The 23,694-nt window shown below is 39.3% G+C and overlaps 1 long non-coding RNA gene across 2 annotated transcripts in view; it reads right to left on the bottom strand.

Moving 5' to 3' along the window:
* Positions 1-769: 769 nt before the first annotated feature.
* LOC128928215 (uncharacterized) overlaps positions 770-23,694 on the bottom strand; it is a 34,190-nt gene continuing 11,265 nt past the window's right edge. Inside the window, exons 2-4 of one of the 2 annotated variants that reach the window (XR_008473025.2) lie at positions 7,760-8,613; positions 6,915-7,002; positions 770-3,804 (exon numbers count right to left, since the gene is read on the bottom strand). This is a non-coding gene — a long non-coding RNA (uncharacterized LOC128928215). Of the gene's footprint in view, positions 7,003-7,759; positions 8,614-23,694 lie in introns of both variants that reach the window. The other variant, XR_008473023.2, reaches the window with a different exon arrangement.

The following is a 23,694-nucleotide window of genomic DNA, read 5'->3' as shown; positions in this document are numbered from 1 at the left end:
TTGAGGGAGTCAAAAGTTAACCATGGATTTTTGACTACACGCGGGGTCAATCCCCCTAATCCCCATGTTGTGTAAAGGTCAGTGTGGGTGGGCACCATTCAATCTGCTGGAGCCAAATAGAACAAACACAGAAAAAAGATGATTTGTTCTCTCTCGCCAGACCTGGGATACCCTTTTCTTCTCCTGCTTTGAACATCAAGACTTCAGGCTATCTGGACTTTGGACTTCAAAACTTATACCAGCAGCCCCTCAGTAAACTGAGCATCTTAAAACCTAAGAAATTAGATAATTCTAAACCCAAATATGACAGAAAAGGCTATGGGGTATGTCAAAAATACTGCCAAGGTATGAGGGAGATCAAACAGTCCATATTAAATGCAGAGGTGAGACAGATGGCATAGTCAAAATTACCCTTGAAAATCTTTCAGGAAAGGGTTATATCAGAGACTAGCACCCCATCTTTCATTAATTCCAACAGCACAAGTTTTTCTGCCAGCACTAAAACAGCTTGCAGCTATTTCAGTTGGGGACAGATGAAGTAGTTGGCTGAGTTTAGCAGCATGTTATGGGAAAAATATGTACCTTTAAACACAAGGATCACATCCAGCACAGCAATATGCTCACACTGTAAGAGGCATAGAGAAACGGGGTCTGTGTGAGAGAATGGAAAACAGAAACTGATGATCTCCAAAACACTGCCTCTTCAGGGCCATAGGCTCATTAAATGCAACGGTGAGTGGCATCACTTACTTGCCCTAGTTAAATCTTCCTCCCTCCCTCTTTTTGCTTTCCTCCCCAACCCCACCCAACCATGTATACAGCTGACCTTTAAACAACATAGGGATTAGGGGGACTGACCCCTGTGCAGTCAAAAACCCATGGATAACTTTTGATGCCCCCAAAACTTAACTATGAATAGCCTATTGTTGACCCGAAGCCTTACTAATAACATAAACAATTAATGCATATTTTGCATGTTGTGTGTATTACATACTATATTCATATAATAAAGTAAATTAGAGAAAAGAAAATGTTATGAAGAGAATCATAAGGAAAAGAAAATATATCTACTATTCATTAAGTGGAAATGAATCATCACAAAGATCTTTAACCTCACCATCTTGACGTTGAGTGGACTGAGGTGGAGGAGGAAGAGCGGTAGTTGGTCTTGCTGTCTCAGGGATGAAAAGAGGTGGAAGAAAATCTACAAGTTTGTAGGTAAACCCATGCAATTCAAACACATGTTGTTTAAGAGCAAACGGAGTTAGATACATTTAAATAACTACAACTCACAGATCAGGCAATCCACTTTAGCTCACGGGGAAGACCCAAAGATGAGTCAGACACGCTTCTCATTGAGTTCCCAGATAAGTGGAAGAAAAAAACGATGTTGACAAATATGTACTAGGTCCTCTAGCAAAAGTAAGAGTAAAGTCTCCTGGACGTACAAAGGATGTAGAGGTCACCCTGCAGAAGACAGAGAAAACCTCCCAAGAAAAGTAAAACGGCCAGTCCCAGGCTATCATCCAAAACAGGCAGTGCCAATGTCCTAGAGCCATCATCTCTTCCTTCTTGGTTAAACTTGGAAAACCACATTTATAACAACAAAAATAATACCTTTTATTTAAAAAGATTTACAAGTAGTTTATTCATCCCTTTCAGGATATTGGGTGAGAAAATTCCAAAAGGGGGTGTCTTATACAAAGGTATTAAATTTAGCAAGTTTTGGAATTTAGACTAGATCCAACTTATCTGACTCCCAATTCAGTGCTCTGCACCCACTGCTTCTGAAACAGAGAGCCATTCATCAAACTTTAAAACTTACTACTCATAGAACAGTATTGTCTTGACACTAACCATTAGCAGGTATTAACATAACAATAAATAGCCTTTTGAAAAGGAATTTGCAAAATATCGAGAAATATAAGCCCATAAGTGGATACTAACAGAAGCATTAGGCTGAGGTCAAAGACAACCTAACTATAGGAATTTCAGGCTTTTATTTATACCTTGATTCCAAACTCTATGGACCAAGGTGAGGTGTACTGTGGCAACTCCTTTGCCCTCATGGAGTTGCTCCTCCAATCCCTCCAGGTACAGCTTTTGCTCTCTGACTTTCTATATCCTTTAGGGTATACTTGAAGAATATGATCCTAGGTTAGGAGTCTCAGTTTCTAGTGGCAGTGTGGTATTATAGGGCTCTCGCCTGAAAGTCAGGAAATTTCAATTCTAGTGCAGGCTTAGCCATGGACTAGCCGAGTGATTCTGTTTTCAGGGAGAGAAACTGGACTCTGACCAGGACTGTGCCACCCTGAGAACAGCATTTCAGTGCAAGCCCAATCAGTAGCCCGTGGGCTGTAATGCATGGGGACAATGCAGAGAGACACCCTTTTCCTTACCAGCTGGTAATTAGTAGGAAGGCCACCAGAAATCCGATCTTCCGACTCTGCATCAATTGCTCTGCCCACTCCACCTCAAAGTTCTAACCCCTCAGCATGGCATATAAGTGTCCCCATTCATTGGGTTTGATTCTTTTGTCTTGCTTCCAAACTATGTTTTAAGTCATAGTTTTTGGCTTCCATACTTTGTCTCATCTTCTTATCACCTATAAGCCTTTTCCTCCCCAATGCATGTAATGGCTTAACAGAACCCTCATTGTTCTTTACAGCTCTTAAGAGTTGTTGCAGCGGCATCTTTTCAATGGAACTTTTTTGACAGGTCCTAGGATGGGCCTTCTCTTTTCTGTGATTCTCAAGCACTTTTTACTTTTCTCAGACATCCTACCGTATTTTGCTTTGTGTCATTACTGAGTGCCAATACATTGTGAACTTCTTGAAGTCCTTGTCTTTACCTCAGTACCCAGGACAAAGCCATCCATATTTTCAGGCTCAGGAGCACATTGTAAGAGGCAGGAGAGGTTATGCTATGCTAGAATAAAAACACAATCCCCACTATTGCAGTGGTTTTACTCTACCAAGTTTTATCAGAATCTCACACTAAATTTCCAGTGTAAGTTTTTTGGGGGGCAGGATGTGGGGGTGGAATTTGTCATTATAATCTCTCAGAAACCAAGGCAGTTAGAGGTTCTACCTCAACAAGAGCTTCTATGATCCCTGCAGCAAGAAATGTGACTACAGAGAATTGAACACCGGCTCTGACATCTTCCACTCAGAGATAGTCCATGTCATTCTTCTCACATTTCATGGCCAAAGTAAGTTGTATGGCCATGCTTACTTTTAGGGCAGGGTACAGAAGTGTGGTATAACAGTGTGACTGCAAGCAGGAGGAAAATCAAAATATTGATGAACATCTTAATGATATTACAACACCATGCTGTATCGCAATGGACCATTTTGTCCCTTCTGACTGGGACACCCTGCCTACCTTGTCCCTCCATCTGAATAGCTCTTTCTCATCCAGCTGTTTTCAGAGTTCTTTTAAAGATTTTGTTGACCTTAACCTGGAATCACCACTACCACCAAAGCTAGATAAAGTGTCCCTCCAATATGTCCAAATAGTACATACAAGATCACAGTCACACCGGTTTGTAGTTTGGCTTATTTATCATTAAGCCAAGAATTGGTAACCTGTAGCCCAAGGACTAAATCCAGCCTGCCATTGGTTTTATAAATAAAGTTTTATTGGAACATAGTCTTGGCCATTCATTTCCATATTGGCTATGGCTTCTTTCACCCTAAACCCATTGAGACCACTACCCCTTGAGGGCAAGAGTTGCATTCCCAGTACCTTCTGTATCCCAGCAGTAGCAGAGCAATTGGTTCATACTAGACATTCAATAAATATCTGTTAAATAAATGAAGAGATGTGAGTGTTTATTGAATTAAAATCATCTTCAAGAAAAATGGACAGGAAAAACAGGGAACAGGGCGTATCAGAATTTCACATTTTGGCAAGACAAACTATCTCCGATTCTCTGTTTCAGCTACACATCCTACGACTTTTTTCAAAAATGAGTAAACATGGGGAGCCAACATTAATCTTTTAAAGGTCTAGGCAACTTGAATTTGCCACAGTCTAGTTAGAACAAATTAAGCAACCGTGACACTTACGAAATGTTTTAAAATTACAGAATTGCTAAATCCACATCCGTTTGCTCTGTAGAATATTTCATTCTCTTTGATTAACAAATCTGACTCAAATGAGATGTGGACCCTTCAACACAGTATTGTAAGCCTACAAAAGTCCCACAACTGGTATGAATTGCTTTCAAGCTGGGTATCTACAAGGTAATATCAGCATACTTGCTCAGAGCTTCCAGAAGTAAACACACAGTGCTGCATCTGGGCTCTGCTGAGTTTACAGCATAGGAAAAAAAATTAAAATACAGGCAAACCTGGTAGGTACAGCATCCCAGCTTGTTTATAAGAGCAATTTCAGCTAGTACAGATCCACAATTTATTTGCAAACAGATTAATTAATGTTTCAGCAGCTGTTTGCAGCCAGTCTGTGATCTCACTGAACACAGATGACACTTTTTTCCTCTGCTATTCCATAGGGGTAATTTCCGCAATGCTTAGATTAGGTTTTTAGTGTATCAGCCCACATGATAAAATAAGTTGAGTCCTGAAGCAGCCATGATGGCTTTACAAGCCAAGTCTCCCGTGATTCCCCTGTGCCACTGTTCTTGGGCTTCCTTTTAATTATGGCCTCAAAATGCCAGTTTGCAAACAGAGCTGCAAGATGAAAACCTGACATTTTTAAAAATTGTTTTTTCCTTCTGCTTTTAGGTCCCTCCGGGTTGGTATTCAGCAATGTGTACCACTGGGTGTAATAAAAGCAAATGCTTGAATATTTTTCAGTAAACTACCAGAGAATAAACAAATGGAAGAACAAATGCTGAAGAGCCTGCGAGTAATGCACTCTCTAAGCTAGGTAGATCGCTACTGACAAAGCAAGGCAGCTCTTCCGATTTCATTTCTCTTCTTGAAAGAAAAAAAAAACAAGGAAGACGAGACAAAATCCCCAAAGCCTCACTAGGCTAAATTTCCTTACTCTCCTTTGAACAGACTACACAGATTTTGTTGACTAATTGAGATCAATCCCAGTTGTAAATCGCCTAGCTATCCTACAGCTTTAATTAAGCTACCAGAGGGAGCTGTTTATCAATTAACACTTGTTACAAATTATTAGTAATTATATGGACTTTGTGTATATACTATAGCTTGCAAGACCAAAACTGCCTTTGCCAGTTGTTAGGGAGCAAATTGAATAGTTAATAGGCTATTTGGATGAAGGCACCAGTCATCACCATAATTATAGAATTTCTTCCTTGGCAGAAAGATTTAAGGTGAGTTTCAGCACTATTAGCAATAGTTGAATAAACATCACTTTAAGTGTTTCTTTTGCCAGGGCTTTGCAAGATCATATTAACCGGTGGACTCTCTAATACGGACTTCAGATCTGTATTTACTTTTTGAGTAATAGACATAATGAAGATGGGAATATTAGGTAAAAGTTGATAACATATTCAAGCATTAAGGCTACCTATTGCGGTATGCACTGCATTCTGTGATAATTTTAATTGGCTTAATTGAGATGCACAAGCCTGATTAATGTTTAATTCCTTTATATTAAAAAAAGAGTCAAGTAGTTCGACATTTCTTCAATTATGTTAGATCTTTCTAGACTTCAAAGGAATGTTACATTAGACAGCTAGATACGGGGTGAACTGATTAAAGAATAAAGACTGCTCATTATAATCTAAGAGTACAAAATTGGTTTGTGTAGCCTTTGAAAGTTAAAATTATGAGCTAAAACTTGAGCTACAGTAATTAACCGAATTTATAGTCATTCTTGCTTATCTATTTGCTTATAATTAGTAATTTAAAATGATCCATGAGATTGATTTACAGATCTAAAGCCCATTCAGGAACCCAAAATGTTTTGTCTATGATTTTTACAAACACTGGAGGAATGTCTTTAGTAGCATTAGTAAACATCTGTTAATCAGTTAAAAATATCAGTACAGAAAATACTTGATAGTTAACTTTATTACCTGCATAAAATACTAAAATATTTGTGTAATGTAATCCACTTGCAAAAATTTTTAAGTTGAATTTGCATTTGCTGTGGATCTCTGGGAAAAATGCAATCAATTAAAAGTTCAGCTATCTTAAGGTGATCAACTTTTAATTACTTTTAATAAGTAAGTTTTTTAAGAATACAGCCATGCATGGTGGCTCACGCCTGTAACCCCAGCAATTTGGGAGGCTGAGGCAGGCGGATCATGAGGTCAGGAGTTTGAGACCAGCCTAACCAACATGGTGAAACCTCATCTCTACTAAAAATACAAAACTTAGCCAGGCATGGTGGTACACCTGTAATCCCAGCTACTCAGGAGGCTGAGGCAGAAGAATCACTTGAACCCAAGAGGTGGAGGTTGCAGTGAGCCAAGATCATGCCAGTGTACTCCAGCCTGGTGACAGAGCAAGACTTCATCTCAAAAAGAAAAAAAGAAAAAATAATAATACAGATGAAAATGTCATCTGCAGTGTAATTTAATTATGTGTACTCTGTCTAATCCTGTGAGAGCCACCCGTCTCTCACACACATGCATTTTCCAAAGTGTTCTAAATTCACTTCAGGGAATCATGACAGACTTTGGTGGACAATGGGGCATAAACCATTAGAGAATCAGGAGATATTAGAGATGTATCTATCAGAAATAAATAGAATGATTAGCACATTTGCTAAATAAATATTTCCAGGACCTCACTAATACAGCAATATGAAAACTCAAAGCCTTTGGTATGATGAGTGATACATAAAAAGTGAAGACAGAGAGAAAATGAGTCAGAAAGAAAACATCAGGACCTCATTCAAGAGAGTCCCAAGGCTCAGAGCAAATCAGGTTTTCTGGAACCTTTATAATATCATGACTCTGTATTACTTACCATATGAGTGACTGTGTGTGTAACAGGATTCCTCACAGTTGGTTTCATGGAACAAAAATTCATCCAGATGCTCCATGAAAAGGGGATTCTATAGACAAGTAAGTTTGGGAAATTCTGTAGTATATCCCTCTCTTGAAGAGTCACAATACCTGTTAGTATACTAAATGCTCCACTTATTTTACCACAGAACATTGTTTTCATTGAATACCAACTAATGTTAGTGAGTATTCTCAGGCACAGTAGTGTCATAATATGAATCCAAATGAAATACGGGCACTTGTCTTCCCCAGAGCAATGTTGATATCATATGTACAAATTAATGAACTCTCCCCATCTCACCGACTTCACTGAAGGAACAAGTTTACATGCCCCAGCATGGATGTAGTTTAGCCCTCAGAGCCCTCTGCAAACAACCATAGGAGAACAATGAGGCTTTCATTTTCCTGTTGTTTCTGGCCATTTGCACAGATCTGTACTTGATACTCTATGTAGCACATGTGCTAGTTTGTAACTTTAAATAAGATGAGGAAACTGGGCCTCATTTCATTTAATGAGTGACCTGGAACTGGGCAGGAAAAGATGAGCCATTTTAAACTTGATGAAAATATAAGTCCTACAAAAATTATTTTTTATTATGCTTTAAGTTCTGGGATATATGTGCAGAATGTGCAGGGTTGTTACATAGGTATACACGTGCCACAGTGGTTTGCTGCACCCATCAACCCGTCATCTACCTTAGGTATATCTCCTAATGCTATCCCCCCCCACCCCCTCAACGCCCCAACAGGCCCTGGTGTGTGATGTTCCCTCCCTGTGTCTACGTGTTCTCATTGTTCAACTCTCACCTGTGAGTGAGAACATGCGGTGTTTGCTTTCTGTTCCTGTGTTAGTTTGCTGAGAATGATGGTTTCCAGCTTCATCCATGTCCTTGCAAAGGACACAAACTCATCCTTTTTATGGCTGCATAGTATTCCATGGTGTATATGAGTCACATTTTCTTTATCCAGTCTACCACTGATGGGCATTGGGTTGGTTCCAAGTCTTTGCTATTGTGAACAGTGCTGCAATAAACATACATGTGCATGTGTCTTTATAGTAGAATGATTTCTAATCCTTTGGGTATATACCCAGTAATGGGATTGCTGGGTCAAATGGTATTTCTGGTTCTAGAACCTTGAGGAATGACCACACTGTCTTCCACAACAGTTGAACTAATTTACACTCCCACCAACAGTGTAAAAGCTTTCCTGTTTCTCCACATCCTCTCAGCATCTGCTCTGTTTCCTGACTCTTTAATGATCGCCATTCTAACTGGTATGAGATGATATCTCAATGTGGTTTTGATTTGCATTTCCCTAATGACCAGTGATGATGAGCTTTTTTTCATATGTTTCTTGGCCACATAAATATCTTCTTTTGAGAAGTGGATGTTCATATACTTTGCCCAGTTTTTGATGGGGGTTTTGCTTTTTTTTTTTGTAAATGTGTTTACATTTATTGTAGATTCTAGATATTAGCCCTTTATCGGATAGCTTACAAAAATTTTCTTCCATTCTGTAGGTTGCCTGTTCACTCTGACTATCATTTCTTTTGCTGTGCAGAAGCTCTTTAGTTTAATTAGCTCCCATTTGTGAATTTTGGCTTTTATTGCCATTGCTTTTGGTGTTTTAGTCATGAAATCTTTGCCCATGCCTATGTCCTAGAAGAAAACACAGAACAAAAATTATTTTAAAATACTAACCAAACACAAAGTAACAATAATTCCTTTCTCATTGCTTGTGATATAAATAAGCAAAAGCTAGGGTCCCATAGACTGATATGGAAATTACATATAGATGTGTGAATGTGTATGTATGTGTGTGAGAACTAGAAGCAATGATACCTCAGTACTGATAAACACACCTACAAACCAGATCTTGGTTTCTAAATGCCATTCTTCACCAAAAGGAATTAAGGCTCTATGACCAAATGACTGGTTCCAGCCCTGTGGCAGGATGTGTACAAGATGAGCCTGGAGCATCTTACTATACTAGAAGGTAAGGAAGTATACAAAGACTGATGGGGACATGTCAGAAGGACATAGAATCCAGATTCAGAGGGCTCCTCACTAGCTAAATCTGGGTCAGTTTGAGCATCAAAATAAATCACTATAGTAACAAATTCCAACCCATAGAATAAAATAAAATTCTGTGAGCCTATACAGAAAGAAGCAAGATAAAAAGGAAAAAAAAAGGGGAAGAAAAGTGGAAGGAAGGAAGGAAAGAAGGAAGGAAGGAAGGAAGGAAACATTTTCTGAAAGTAAAATGCCAACTAATAAATAATAAATATAGAAGAAATGATAAAATTCAAAATCAACACTTCACACCACCATAGTAATAATTATTTCAGTCAAGAATCACTAATAGATATTAAAATTAGTGGGCATAACTTGATGATAATAAAATATTTGCATAGTCTCAAAATATCTCTCCACAAAATGCTTATTAATTACCAAAGGTAACTTTATAGTGGGAAAATCTGGCAGACACCACGTTGACCAAGAGATCAAAGTTAGCATGACAGCTAATGAGACTTATTGGTGTCACATGCCTCCTGATGTGATGCACCAAGAGAGATGCAACATCACTTCTATATTTTCCCTGACAAAAATGTACATTCTGATTCTAGCCATGAGGAAATAGTAAACAAACTAAACTGAAGGACTGTCTTTAAAATGATTAGCCTGTACTGTTCAAAAATATCAAGTTCATGACAAAGGAAAACTGAGGAACTCTCTCAGGTTAAGGAAGACTAAAAAGATATACCAATTAAATGCAAAAAATAATGCTGGATTCGATCTTGAACCAGAATTATTGTTTCTTTTGTCATAAAGGACACTAATATGATAACTGGCAAAATTCAAGTAAGAGTCATGACGTTAAGTTTAGCCTAAAACCACCTCCTTTCATATTTTAAGTTCATCCTAAATGTTTCTCCATAAACTGTAACTTATTCTTGGCTCCATCAACAAGTTTGGACTAATCAAGGACCAAACCATGTTCAAATAAGGCAAACTAACAGCTGTAATCAATCTAGCTGTTTCTGTACCTCACTTCCATTTTCTGTCCAAAAATCTTCTACCACATGGCTGCATTAGAGTCTCCATGAGTCTATTCTAATGCAGGAGGCTGCCCGGTTGATGAATGCTTCTTTGCTCAAAAAAAATTGTTAAATTTAATTTGACTCAGGGTTTTCTTTTAGCATAGATTAGATATTAATTAACTGTATCCATGTTCGTTTCCTGATTTTGACAATTATACTATAGTAATACTATAGTTATATAGGATAGTGTCATTGTTTTTAGGCAATATACACTGAAATGCATGGCAGTAGGTCAGGCGCAGTGGCTCACTCCTGTAATCCCAGCACTTTGGGAGGCCGAGGCGGGCAGATCATGAGGTCAAGAGATCAAGACCATCCTGGCCAACATGGTGAAACCCCGTCTCTACTAAAAATACAAAAATTAGCTGGGTGTGGTGGCAGATGCCTGTAGTCTCAGCTACCCGGGAGGCTGAGGCAGGAGAATTGCTTGAACCCATGAGGCAGAGGTTGCAGTGAGCCGAGATCGCGCCACTGCACCCCAGCCTGGCACCTGGCGACACAGCAAGACTCTGTCTCAAAAAAAAAAATGCATGGCAGTAAAGTTGTATGTCTGCAACTTAGTCTCAAATGATTCAGAGAAAGGGCATTATATGTATACATAATATATATAGGCATTATAAATATATATATGCATATATATATCCAGACAGAGACGATTATAGGGCATCCACTAAGAACAAATTTTGGTAAAAAATGTTAACATTTGGGGAATCTAGATGAAGGATATATAAGAACATACTATAAGCTGGGCACAGTGGCTCATACCTAAAAATCCCAGCACTTTGGCAGGCCAAGTGTGGTAGTGTTTACTTGTGGTTTCAGCTATTTGCAGGGGCTTAGGTGGGAGAATCGCTTGAACCTGGGTGGTTGAGGCTACGGTCATCCCACATCATGCCACTGCACTCCAGACTGTCTCAAAAGGAAAAAGAATGTACTATGTTTTGAAATTTTTAAAGTGAATTTGAAATTATTTCAAAATTAAAAATAAAAGGAAATAGAAAAGAAAAAGCTATGATCTTGGAAAGGAAGCATGCTAGGGAAAAACCCCGAGATGTGTATTCTTAGCTAGTTATATATAAGCTTTCCAGTTAGATTCTCCAGGGCTATGCTGCCTTCTATTCTTGAAAGTAGTCCCAGCTGCTTGGCCCCAACACTGTCTTCCTGCCTGCCCTCTCACTCATGCTCCTGCCAAAGCCCAGGTTTGGGGAACTGCCCACAGGACCTGAAACCTAGAAATAATTCTGCACCTTCTTCAAAGAATACTCACTTATAGCTATGCACACCATTGTGATGCCAGGGTCACATGGCAAACACCAAACTACCTCTGTGAGAAGGTAAATGGAGATGACATAAAATTGCAAGTAAGCATAGAGCGAAGGTCTTAGAGTCACAACTAGAGGAAAGAAGGAGGAAAGTCTTTGAGTCATTTGGTGTTTGAAACCAAAAATGGCTCTTTCTCCTTCAAAAACCCATTGTTTTTTAAAGGAACAAGTTGGGAAGAGGTGGGGTGTGTGAAAGGAGGAACTGCCACAGGGGGAAAAAAAATGGCAGCTGCATGGAGTCGCTAAGAAATGGGTACCAAGAATAAAAAAAAAAAAAGAAATGAAAGAATTTTTCCATTGGGATCTTTGAATGTTCCATGAAACAAGCTAACAATATAGGTAATTAATGATAAAGACATCTGCTAAGAACAAATTATGACAGAGAGCATAGACTTCTGGAATTGAACAACCTTCCCACTGGTGTCTTCAGAGACTGAGTTCATAAAAAAATACTCATTGAGAATAAAATATTCAGCCTTGATATGCACTCTCCATATTCAAGGTTTATTATATAGTTTTCTGTCAATGAAATATCTTTCTCTCACGGAAAGTGGTTAGTAGGTAGGATGTTGCTTATTAAGAGAAGTAGATATTCTCAGAACCATAAGGAGAGAGTAATGCTATGATCTCAAACTCAGCTGAAATTAGAATACTGTTGCTATGTGAAGAGACTTAAGAGTGAATCAGAATCAAATGGAATTTAATCAGGATAGGTTTGGGACTAATGAGCATTATTCTATTATAAAAAGAAGAAAGTAGTTCCTAAAACATGGTTTCTCATTCCGTTTCACTACTAGGCCATTGTAAGGCTTTAAACAAACCATATGAACACTCTAGAGTTCAATTTCCCTGGCTGCTGAATGTAGAACTATGTAAAGAAGGACAAGAAGGGAGTGAGGGAGACAAGTTAGGAGTCTATTGCTGTAACCCAAGCCAGGACCAATAGTAACCTGAGTCAGCATGGTGGCCATGTAGGTGTCAAGTGAGGGAGGTAAACCAAAGAGATTACTCTCACTGAAAGCCTATAAACTTACCTTACCTGTAGGACTTTCTTACCAACCACAACTGAAGGGAGAAATCAAGGCTATGCTTTTGGCTCTCTAAGCTGTTAACTATCAATCTGACTCATTTATTGAATACACGCTAGACACAAAGACCTGTGCTAGGTGCTAGAACTTTTACAGTGTGAATAAGATACATACCATCTCTGCACCGAGGACCTTATAGCCTAATTGAATGCAGAGACAAGCAAATCAGCAATTACAGTGCAATGGAAGAAAAGCTAGAATGGAAGTGTTCAGAAGCTAAGGGATCACAAATGAGGTCCAAGTTACCCGATTGTGGGAGAATCAGAGAAGACTTGGAAAAGGTGGCATCTAGGCTGGTATCTAAAGAATAAAATAAATTCCTTAAAAGAAAAGTGGACAAGATAGGGGAAGAGATGATACCTGGACAGAGAGAACAGCAGGTATGAAGTGTCAGCAATGAGAAATGGTAAACTGGATAAGTTGAAGGTAGTCTAGTATGGAGCAGAACATGTAAGTGATCAGTGAGTATGCAGGGCAATTATAACCCTTATTAAAACGTTTGGTCTGTATCCAAAAGGAAGTGAGAAGGATTTGAAACGTTTTAGCAGGAGAGTAACAGTTATTAACTCAATTAACAAATAATTACTGGGCATATACTATATGCCAAAGGTTTTTCTAAGTGCAAGGGAAATCGCAGCTAGATATGATTAGATACTTATGCAAGAACAGTAAGTCAAGCTACTTAATAAAAAACTGTGTATAGAAAGGCAAGAAGAGAGAGAAAGATCAATTAGGAGGTTATTACTGTAACCCAAGAGAGGATTAATTGTTGCTTGGGCTAGGGTGGTGTCCACATAGGTAGAAAAAGAGACTTCAAGAGTCATTGGCTCCCCTAGCCAAGAGTTTCATTGCTGTGTCCAATAATAGGGAAAGAAGGTTTGGTGATAAATAGCATTTAGCATAGTACATACTTCATCTTTGAGAAAAGCAGGCTTCTGCAGTCACCTACTTGAACATTATTGCTTTGACATCAAACATTTTTAAGTACTTTATTAGTTCTCTACATACCTATCTAGACAAACCATTATTAAAAGTACATAATCCAGGGCAGGCATAGTAACTTATGCCTATAATCCCAACACTGAAAGGCCTAGGCAAGTAGATCACTTGAGCTCAGGAATTTGAGACCAGCCTGGGCAACACAGTGAGACTTGTCTCTAGGGAAAAAAAAAATACAAAAATTAACCACGTGTGGTGGTGTGCATCTGCAGTCCCTGCTACTCAGGAGGCTGAGGTGGGAGGATTGCTTGAGCTCTAGAGGTAGAAGTTGCAGTAAGCCAAGATCTTGCCACTGCACAACAGCCTTGGTGACAGAGCCAGATCCTGTCTTTAATTTAAAAAAAAAGTACAAAAATCAATAACAAATAAAGAGATTGCAGAAGTAATTTAAGATATTCTGAGAAGAGTAGATGGAGCTGTAGGACCAACTCAGGATTGCAGCTCCCAGTGAAAGCTCAGAGGGTGAGTGGACACCCCATTTCCAGATGGATCTTTATTGCCCACAGACCAGGAGATTCCCAGGTGTAGGAGCCCCACAGGTGGCCAGCATGGCTGTTTTGGCCAACGTGGCTGTTTCGGCCAGCACCGGAAAGCAGCGGCACTCCGTACAAAATACACTGGTCTGGTTGCCCTGTTAAACCAGCAATTGAAGATCTGGGAAAGCAGATTAGCACATTCATCTGATTAAATGAGACTTAAACATAAAGCCAGGCCAGGAGATTCCCAGGCAGCAAAATTGTTTCAGCCGGCGCAGTGGATCACCGCACAGGAAATCACACAGATGCCGGTGCCCTCTCGGCAGGCGACTGGAACACCTGGGAAAGAGTCAATCGTTCAACTTAAAAACAAAAGGGTTCTGAGGCAGGGAGCCAGGTGATCAGGCTCAGCGGGTCCCACCCACACAAAAACAAACAAACAAAACTGCAGTTGGAAACGCTCGGGGTTGATAGTTTCATGGCAAGCACAGCTGAACCCAGGATGGTGCAGCTCAGTGGGGGAGGGATGTCCACCATTACTGAGGCACTCCACCCCTACCAAGGTACTCTGCCATTGCTGATGCAGCCTGCCGTTGCCGAGGCAACCCATCGTAACAGAGAGAGTCCGCCATTACAGAGGCAGGCCACCATTGCCATGGCAGTTCTAGCCACACCCATATAAACAGGACTGCAAGGAATTACACACGGCAGCAGGGCGGAGCCCAAGGCAGCAGGGCAGACCCCAGAGCAGCTCAGTATAGCCTCTGCAGGCAGGCAGTGACTAGACTGCCTCCTTGCTGGGCAGGACAGTGCAATGGATACTCATAAATAAAGCCCTAACTCCCCAGGACAGAGCACCTGAGGAAAAAAGGGGTTTTACGAGTTCGGCTGCAGCAGATTTAAACATACCTGCCTAGCAGCTCTGAATGAACAACGGAGCTCACAGCTCAGCACTTGAGCTCCTATAAAGTACAAACTGTCTCCTCAAGCAACTCCCTGACCCCCCATATATCCAAAGAGTCACGTCACAAAGGACTGATCAGACTGACATTTGGCGGGCATCATTCTGGGATAAAGATAGCAGAAGAAGAACCTGGTAGCAACCCTTACTGTTCCACAGCTGCTACAGGTGTTCCCCAGGCAAGCAGGGCCAGAAGTGGACCTCAGCAGTCCTACAGCAGAGGGGCCAGACTGTTAGAAGGAAAACTATGAAACAGAAACACTTCATCATCAACAATCCAAATGTCCACTGAGAGACCCAATCAGAAAATCAGCAATACTCAGATGACAGGTGGATAAATCCACAAAGATGGGAAGAAACCAGAGCAAAAAGGAGGAAAACACCCGAAACCAAAACATCTCACCTCCTACAAGGGACCACAACTCCTCACCAGCAAGGGAACAAAGCTGGACGGAGAATGAGTGTGATGAAATGACAGAATTAGACTTCAGAAGGTGAGTAATGAGAAACTTCCGTGAGCTAAAAGAACATGTTCTAACTGAATGCAAAGAAACTAAGAACCTTGAAAAAAGATTTGAGGAAATGATACCAAGAATGGACAACTTAGAGAGGAATATGAGTAAATTGATGGAGCTGAAAAACACAATACGAGAACTTCGCTAAGCATGCACAAGCTTCAACAGCTGAATTGACCAAGCAGAAGAAAGGATATCAGAAGTGGAAGACCAACTCAATGAAATAAAATGGGAAGCCAACATTAGAGAAAAAAAGCGCAAAAAGAAATGAACAAAGTCTCCAAGAAGTGTGGGACTATGTGAAGAGACCTAATCTACATTTGATAGGTGTACCTGAATGTGACGAAGAGAATGAATCCAAGCTGGAAAATACTCTTCAGGATATTATCCAGGATAATTTCCCCAACCTAGCAAGGCAGGCCAATATTCAAGTCCAGGAAATACAGAGAACACCACAAAGATATTCCACAAGAAGAGCAACCCCAAGGCACATAATCACCGGGGTTGAAATGAAGGAGAAAATGCTAAGGGCAGCCAGAGAGAAAGGTCAGGTCACCCACAAAGGGAAGCCCATCAGACTCACAGATCTCTCGGCAGAAACCCTCCAGCCAGAAGACAGTGGAGGCCATTATTCAACATCCTTAAAGAAAAGAACTTTCAACCCAGAATTTCGTATCCAGCCAAACTAAGTGTCATAAGTGAAGGAAAAATAAAATCCTTTGTAAACAAGCAAGTAATAAGAGATTTTTGTCACCACCAGGCCTGCATTACAAGAGCTCCTGAAAGAGGCACTACACACAGAAAGCAAGAACCAGTACCAGCCATTCCAAAAATATACCAAATGATAAAGAGCATCAACAAAATGAAGAATCTGCATCAACTAACGGGCAAAACAGCCAGCTAGCATCAAAATGGCAGCATCAAATTCACACATAACAATATTAACCCTAAATGTAAATGGACTAAAGGCACCAATCAAAAGACACAGACTGGCAAATTGGATAAAAGCCAAAATCCATCTCACAAGCAAGGACACATAAAGGCTCAAAATAAAAGGATAGGGGAAGGTTTACCAAGCAAATGGAGAGCAAAAAAAAGCAGGAGTTTCAATTCTCATCTCTGATAAAATAGACTATAAAACAACAAAGATCAAAAGAGACAAAGAAGGACATTACATAATGGTAAAAGGATCAATGCAACAAGAAGAGCTAATGATCCTAAATATATATGGACCCAATACAGTAGCACCCAGATATATAAAGTAAGTTCTTAACTAGTTACAAAGGGACTTAGACTACCACACAGTAATAGTGGGAGACTTTAACACTCCACTGTCAATATTAGACAGATCAACCAGACAGAAAATTAACAAGGATATCCAGGATTTGAACTCAGACCTGGAACAAGCAAACTTCACAGACATTTACAGAACTCTCCACCCCAAATCCACAGAATATACATTCTTCTCAGCACCACATCACACCTACTTGAAAATTGACCACATAATTGGAAGTAAATCACTCCTCAGCAAATGCAAAACTGAAATCATAACAGACTCTCTGACCATAGTGCAATCAAGTTAGAACTCAGAATGCAGAAACTAACTCAGAACCGCACAGCTTCATAGAAACTGAAGAACTGGCTCTTGAATGTTGATTGAAAAAACAATGAAATGAAGGCAGAAATAAAGAAGTTCTTCGAAACCAACAAGAACAACGACACAACATACCAGAATCTCTGGGACACATTTAAAGCAGTCTCTAGAGGAAAATATACAGCAATAAGTGCCCACATGAAAAGAGTGGAGAGATCCAAAATTGACACCCTATCATCAAAATTGAAAGAGCTAGAGGAGCAAGATCAAAAAAACTCAAAACCTAGCAGAAGACAAGAAATCACTAGGATCAGAGCAGAACTGAAGGAGATAGAGACATTAAAAAGCCTTCAAAAAAATCAGTAAATCCAAGAGCTGGTTTTTTGAAAAGATCAACAAAATAGACAGACCACTAGCCAGATTGATAAAAAAGAAAAGAGAGAATAATCAAATAGGTGCAATAAAAAATGATAAAGGGGAAATCACCACAGATTCCACAGAAATTCAAGCCATCATCAGAGAATATTACAAACAACTCTATGCACATAAACTAGTAAACCTGGAAGAAACGGATAAATTCCTGGACACTTGTGTCCTTCCAAGCCTAAACCAGGAGGAAGTCTAAATTATGAATAGACCAATAACAAGGTCTGAAGTTGAAGCTGCAATTAAGAGCCTACCTCACAAAAAAAAAAAAAAACCCCAGGTCCAGATCAATTCACAGCCGAATTCTACCAGACACACAAGAGGAAATGGTACCATTTGCTTTGAAACTATTCCAAATAATCCAAAAAGAGGAAATCCTTCCCAAATCATTTTATGAAACCAACATCATCCTGATACCAAAACCCGGCAGAGACCCAACAAGAAAAGAAAACTTCAGGCCAATATTCATGATGAACATACACGCAAAAATCTTCAATAAAATACTGGCAAGCCAGTATTTTGATTGCAACAGCACATCAAAAAGCTTATCCACCATGATCAAGTAGGATTCATCCGGGGATGCAAGGCTAGCTCAACATATGCAAGTCTATAAATGTAATTCACCACATAAACAGAACCAAAAACAAAAATCACATGATTATCTCAATTGATGCAGAGAAGGCTTTGACAAAATTCAACAGCCCTTTATGCTAAAAACCCTCAATAAACTTGGTATTGATGGAACGTATCTAAAAATAATAAAAGCTATTTATGACAAACCAACAGCCAATATCATACTGAATGGGTAAAAACTGGAAGCATTCCCTTTGAAATCTGGCACTAGGCAAGGATGCCCTCTCTCACCACTCCTATTCAATATAGTACTGGAAGTTCTAGCCCGAGCAATCAGGCAAGAAAAAGAAATGAAGTGTATTCAAATAGGAAAGGAGGAAGTCAAATTGTCTCTATTTGCAGACGACATAATAGTATACCTAGAAGATCCCATTGTCTCAGCCCCAAAACTCCTGAAACTGGTAAGCAACTTCAGCAAAGTCTCGGGACACAAAATCAATGTGCAAAAATCATAAGCATTTCTATATACCAATAACAGACTTAAAGAGAGCCAAATCTAGAACGAACTGCCATTCGCAATTGCTACAAAGAGAATAAAATACCTAGGAATACAACTAACAAGGAACATAAAGGACCTCTTCAAGGAAAACTACAAACCACTGCTCAACAAAATAAGAGAGGACACAAACAGATGGAGAAACATTCCATGTTCATGGTTAGGAAGAATCAATATTGTGAAAATGGCCATACTGCCTAAAGTAATTTACAGATTCAATGCTATCCCCATCAAGCTACCAATGGCCTTCTTCACAGAACTGGAAAAAACCACCTTGAACTGCATATGAAACCAAAAGAGAGCAGGCATAGCCAAGTCAATTCTAAGCCAAAAGAACACAGCAGGAGGCATCACACTACCGGACTTCAAAATATACTACAAGGCTACAGTAATCAAAATAGCATGGTACTGGTACCAAAACAGAGATATAGACCAGTGGAACAGAACAGAGGCATCGGAGGCAACACAACATATCTACAAACATACAATCTTGGATAAACCTGACAAAAACAAGCAATGGGGAAAGGATTCCCTGTTTAAAAAATGGTGTTGGGACAACTGGCTAGCCATGTGCAGAAAGCAGAAACTGGACCCCTTCCTTACACCTTACACTAAAATTAACTCCCGATGGATTAAAGACTTAAACGTAAAACCTGGCACCATAAAAACTACCGGACAAAACCATTCAGGACATAGGAGTAGGCAAGGACTTCATGATCAAAACACCAAAAGCATTGGCAACAAAAGCCAAAATAGACAAATGGGACCTAATCAAACTCCACAGCTTCTGCACATCAAAAGAAACAGTCACTAGAGTGAATCGGCAACCAACAGAATGGGAAAAAATTTTTGCAGTTTACCCATCTGACAAAGGGCTGATATCCAGAAGAACTCAAACAGATTTACAAGAAAAAAACAAACGGGCCGGGCGCGGTGGCTCAAGCCTGTAATCCCAGCACTTTGCGAGGCCGAGGCGGGTGGATCACAAGGTCAAGAGATTGAGACCATCCAGGTCAACATGGTGAAACCCCGTCTCTACTAAAAATACAAAAAATTAGCTGGGCATGGTGGCACGTGCCTGTAATCCCAGCTACTCGGGAGGCTGAGGCAGGAGAATTGCCTGAGCCCAGGAGGCAGAGGTTGCGGTGAGCCGAGATCGCGCCATTGCACTCCAGCCTGGGTAACAAGAGCGAAACTCCGTCGCAAAAAAAAAAAAAAAAAAGAAAGAAAGAAAAAAGAAAAAAACAAACAAGCCCATTCAAAAATGGGCAAAGGATATGAACAGACACTTTACAAAAGAAGACATACATGAGGCCAACAAACATATGCAAAAATGCTCATCATCACGGATCATCAGAGAAATGCAAATCAAAACTACATTGAGATACTATCTCACGCTAGTTAGAATGGTGATCATTAAAAAATCTGGAGACAGCAGATGCTGGAGAGGATGTGGAGAAATAGGAACACTTTTACACTGCTGGTGGAAGTGTAAATTAGTTCAACCATTGTGGAAGACAGTGTGGCAATTTCCTCAAGGACCCAGAAATAGAGATTCCATTTGACCCAGGAATCCCATTACTGGGTATACATCCAAAGGACTATAAATTGTTCTACTATAAGGAGACATGCACACGAATGTTCATTGCAGCACTGTTTACAATAGCAAAGACCTGGAACCAACCCAAATGCCCATTGATGATAGACTGGACTGGGAAAATGTGGCGCATATACACCATGGAATATTATGTAGCAATCAAAAACGATGAGTTCATGTCCTTTGTAGTGACATGGATGAATCTGGAGAACGTCATTCTCAGCAAACTGACACAAGAACAGAAAATGAAATACCGCATGTTCTCCCTCATAGGTGGGTGATGAACAATGAGAACACATGGACACAGGGAGGGAAGCACTACACACTGGGGTCTATTGGGGGGTATTGGGGGGACAGCGGGAGGTGGGGAGTTGGGGAGAGATAGCATGGGGAGAAATGCCAGATGTGGGTGAAGGGGAGGAAGGCAGCAAATCACACTGCCACGTGTGTACCTATGCAACTATCTTGCATGTTCTACACATGTACCCCAAAACCTAAAATGCAATAAAAATAAATAAATAAATAAAATATTCCAACAAAGAAAAGGCCAGGACCAAATGCATTCACAGCTGAAGTCTACCAAACATTCAAAGAATTGTTACCAATACTTCTCAAACTCTTCCAAAAAAAAAGAGCTACAGGAAATACAAACACATTTCATATTTCACATTTCACTATGCCAGCTCCACCTTGATACCTAAGCCAGACAAAACACCACAGGAAAAAAAAAAAAAAAAAAACTATAGGCCAGGCCAGCATGGTGGCTCACGCCTGTAATCCCAGCACTTTGGGAGGCTGATCGGGCGGATCACTTGAAGTTAAGAGTTTGAGACCAGCCTGACCAACATGGAGAAACCCCACGTCTACTAAAAATACAAAATTAGCTAGGCATTGTGGTGCATGCCTTTAATCCCAGCTACTCTGGAGGCTGAGGCAGGAGAATCGCTTGAACTGAGGAGGCAGAGTTTGTGGTGAGCTGATATCATGCCATTGCACTCCAGCCTGGGCAGTAAGAGTAAAACTCCACCTAAAAAATAAAAATAAAAAGAAAACTATAGGCCAATACCTCTGATGAACACTGATGTAAAAATCCTCAATAAAAGATTAGCAAACAATTCAACAACACATCAAAAAGATTATACACTATGACCAAGTGGGATTTATCTCTGACATGCAAGGCTGGTTTAACATACACAAATCAATCAATGTGACATATCACATTAACAGAATGAAAGATTAAAACCACATGACCATCTCAATTGATGCAGAAAAAGCATCTGACAAAGTTCAGCATCTTTCTTGATAAAAACTCTGACATTAGTTTAGGTATGGTAGGAAAGTTCCTCAACCATAATAAAGGCATTTATGAAAAACCCAGAGCTAACATTATCATCAACAAAGGAAAACTGAAAGGTTTTCCACTAAGATCCAACATAAAACAAGGATGCCCACTCTCACCACTTCTATTCAACATAGTACTGAAGGTACTAGCATGAACAATCAGGTAAGAAAAGGAAATAAAAGGTATCTAAACCAGAAAGAAAGAATTAAAAATATCTCTATTGGCAGATGATATGTCTTATGCATAGAAAAGCCAAAAAATTCAATTAAAACCTGTTATAACTAATAAATAAATTCAGTAAAGCTGTAAATACAAAATCAACATGGAAAGGTAAGTAGCATTTCCACACACAAAAAACAGCCTAGCTGAAAAAGAAGCTCAAAATCCAATCTCATTTATGATAGCATCAAATACCTAGGAACAAATTTAACCAAGGAGATGAAAGATTTGTACACTGAAAACTATAAAATGTTGATAAAAATAAATTGAAGAAGTCACGTGTAAATAAAAAGATATCCTACATTCATGGATGGAATACTTAATATTGTTGAAATGTTCATACTGCCCACAGCAATGTAGAGATTTAACATATTCACTATCAAAATTCCAAAGGCATTTTTCACAGAAATAGAAAAAAAATAATGCTAAAGTTTGTATGGAACCACAAAAACTCAAGAATCTCCAAAGCAATAGTGAGAAAAAAACTGCAAGCCACATATCTGATAAGAAGTTAATAACCAAAATCTACAAAGAATTCTTACAACTCAATAGAAGAAAAACAAATAATTTTATTTTTAAAATGAATGAAGGAGTGGAACAGACATTTCTTCAAAGAAAATATAAAAATGGCCAACATGTATATGAAAAGGTGTTCAACATCACTAATCATCAAAACAATGCAAATTAAAGCCACTCTAAGATACCACCTCATACCTGTAAGGTATTATCCAAAAGAAAAGAGATAAGCGATGTTGGCAAGGGTGTGAAAAAAAAGGAACCCTAGTATACTGTGTATACTACTATACTATGAGAATGTAGATTGGTACAGCATTATGGAAAGCAGATTCCTAAAGAAATTAAAAATAGAACTACCACATGACCCAGTGATCCCTCTTCTGAGTATATACCCAAAAGAGATGAAATCACCGCATCATAAAGATATCTGCACTCCCATGTTCGGTGTGGCATTATTCAAAATAGCCATGATGTGAAGACAACGTAATGTCTGTCGGTAGACAAATGGATTTTTTTAGTGTGGTATATATACAGAATGGAATATTATACAGACTTTAAAAAGGAGATCCTGCCATTTGCCACAACATGGATGGGCCTTGAAGACATGGTGCTAAGTGAACAAGCCAAACTGAAAAAATACATATATTCTGTATGTAAGTGAGATCATGCAATATTCTGTTGAATGGGGAGGATAGGAAAATGTAGAGCAAAAGATACAAAATAGCAGATATGTAGGATGAACAAGTTTATAGATCTAATGTACAGCATGAAGACTAAAGTTAATAGAATTGTACTGTATTCGGGATTTTTTTAAACAGGCATAATAGATTGTAGCTGCTCTTGTCACCAAAAAGAAATAACTATGTGAGACGATAGATATGTTAATCTGCTTCATACAGTAACTATTTACTATGTGTACATACCCAAAAAATCATGTTGTAAAGCACAAATACACATAATAAAATTTACTCCAAAAAAAAGTACATGAAATCAAAAAGAAAGACTCTGCCAGCATACCTGGCCTCCCTTTATGCACAAAAGTAAATTTAACTCTGAAAATGTCTGCTAATCATAACCTTTTGTCATCAGAAATATTGTTGGCAGCTGCTGGTGACAACTTATTTCATTACATTCTAATGATGTAAACTGCTCCCTCAGGATGATTTAGCCTGATGTAGACAAAATGCTTATTGCTTCTTTACTCGTGTAGAACACAAATGATTGCTGAGAAACGCAAACCCAATATTCAGAACTTTAAGCTAACCTAACAGATCAGCAGCATTCTATGAATAAAGGCAATTTAACAAGAACATATTTTACAGCCTGAATTACTGCTATGTTGCATTCTATGTGTGCACCTATTAATCCAGGTTTTATTCTGAAGCCTGGAATTTGGGAAGTCAAGGGAATTTCTTGGCATAGTTTCAACGCTTGCCCAGCCAGAACTGGATAATC

This window comes from Callithrix jacchus, chromosome 7, assembly GCF_049354715.1.
Source record: "Callithrix jacchus isolate 240 chromosome 7, calJac240_pri, whole genome shotgun sequence".
Classification (NCBI taxonomy): Eukaryota; Metazoa; Chordata; class Mammalia; order Primates; family Cebidae; genus Callithrix; species Callithrix jacchus.
The sequence above is the reverse complement of the archived record's forward strand: the minus strand, read 5'-3'. Positions and strand labels throughout refer to the sequence as shown.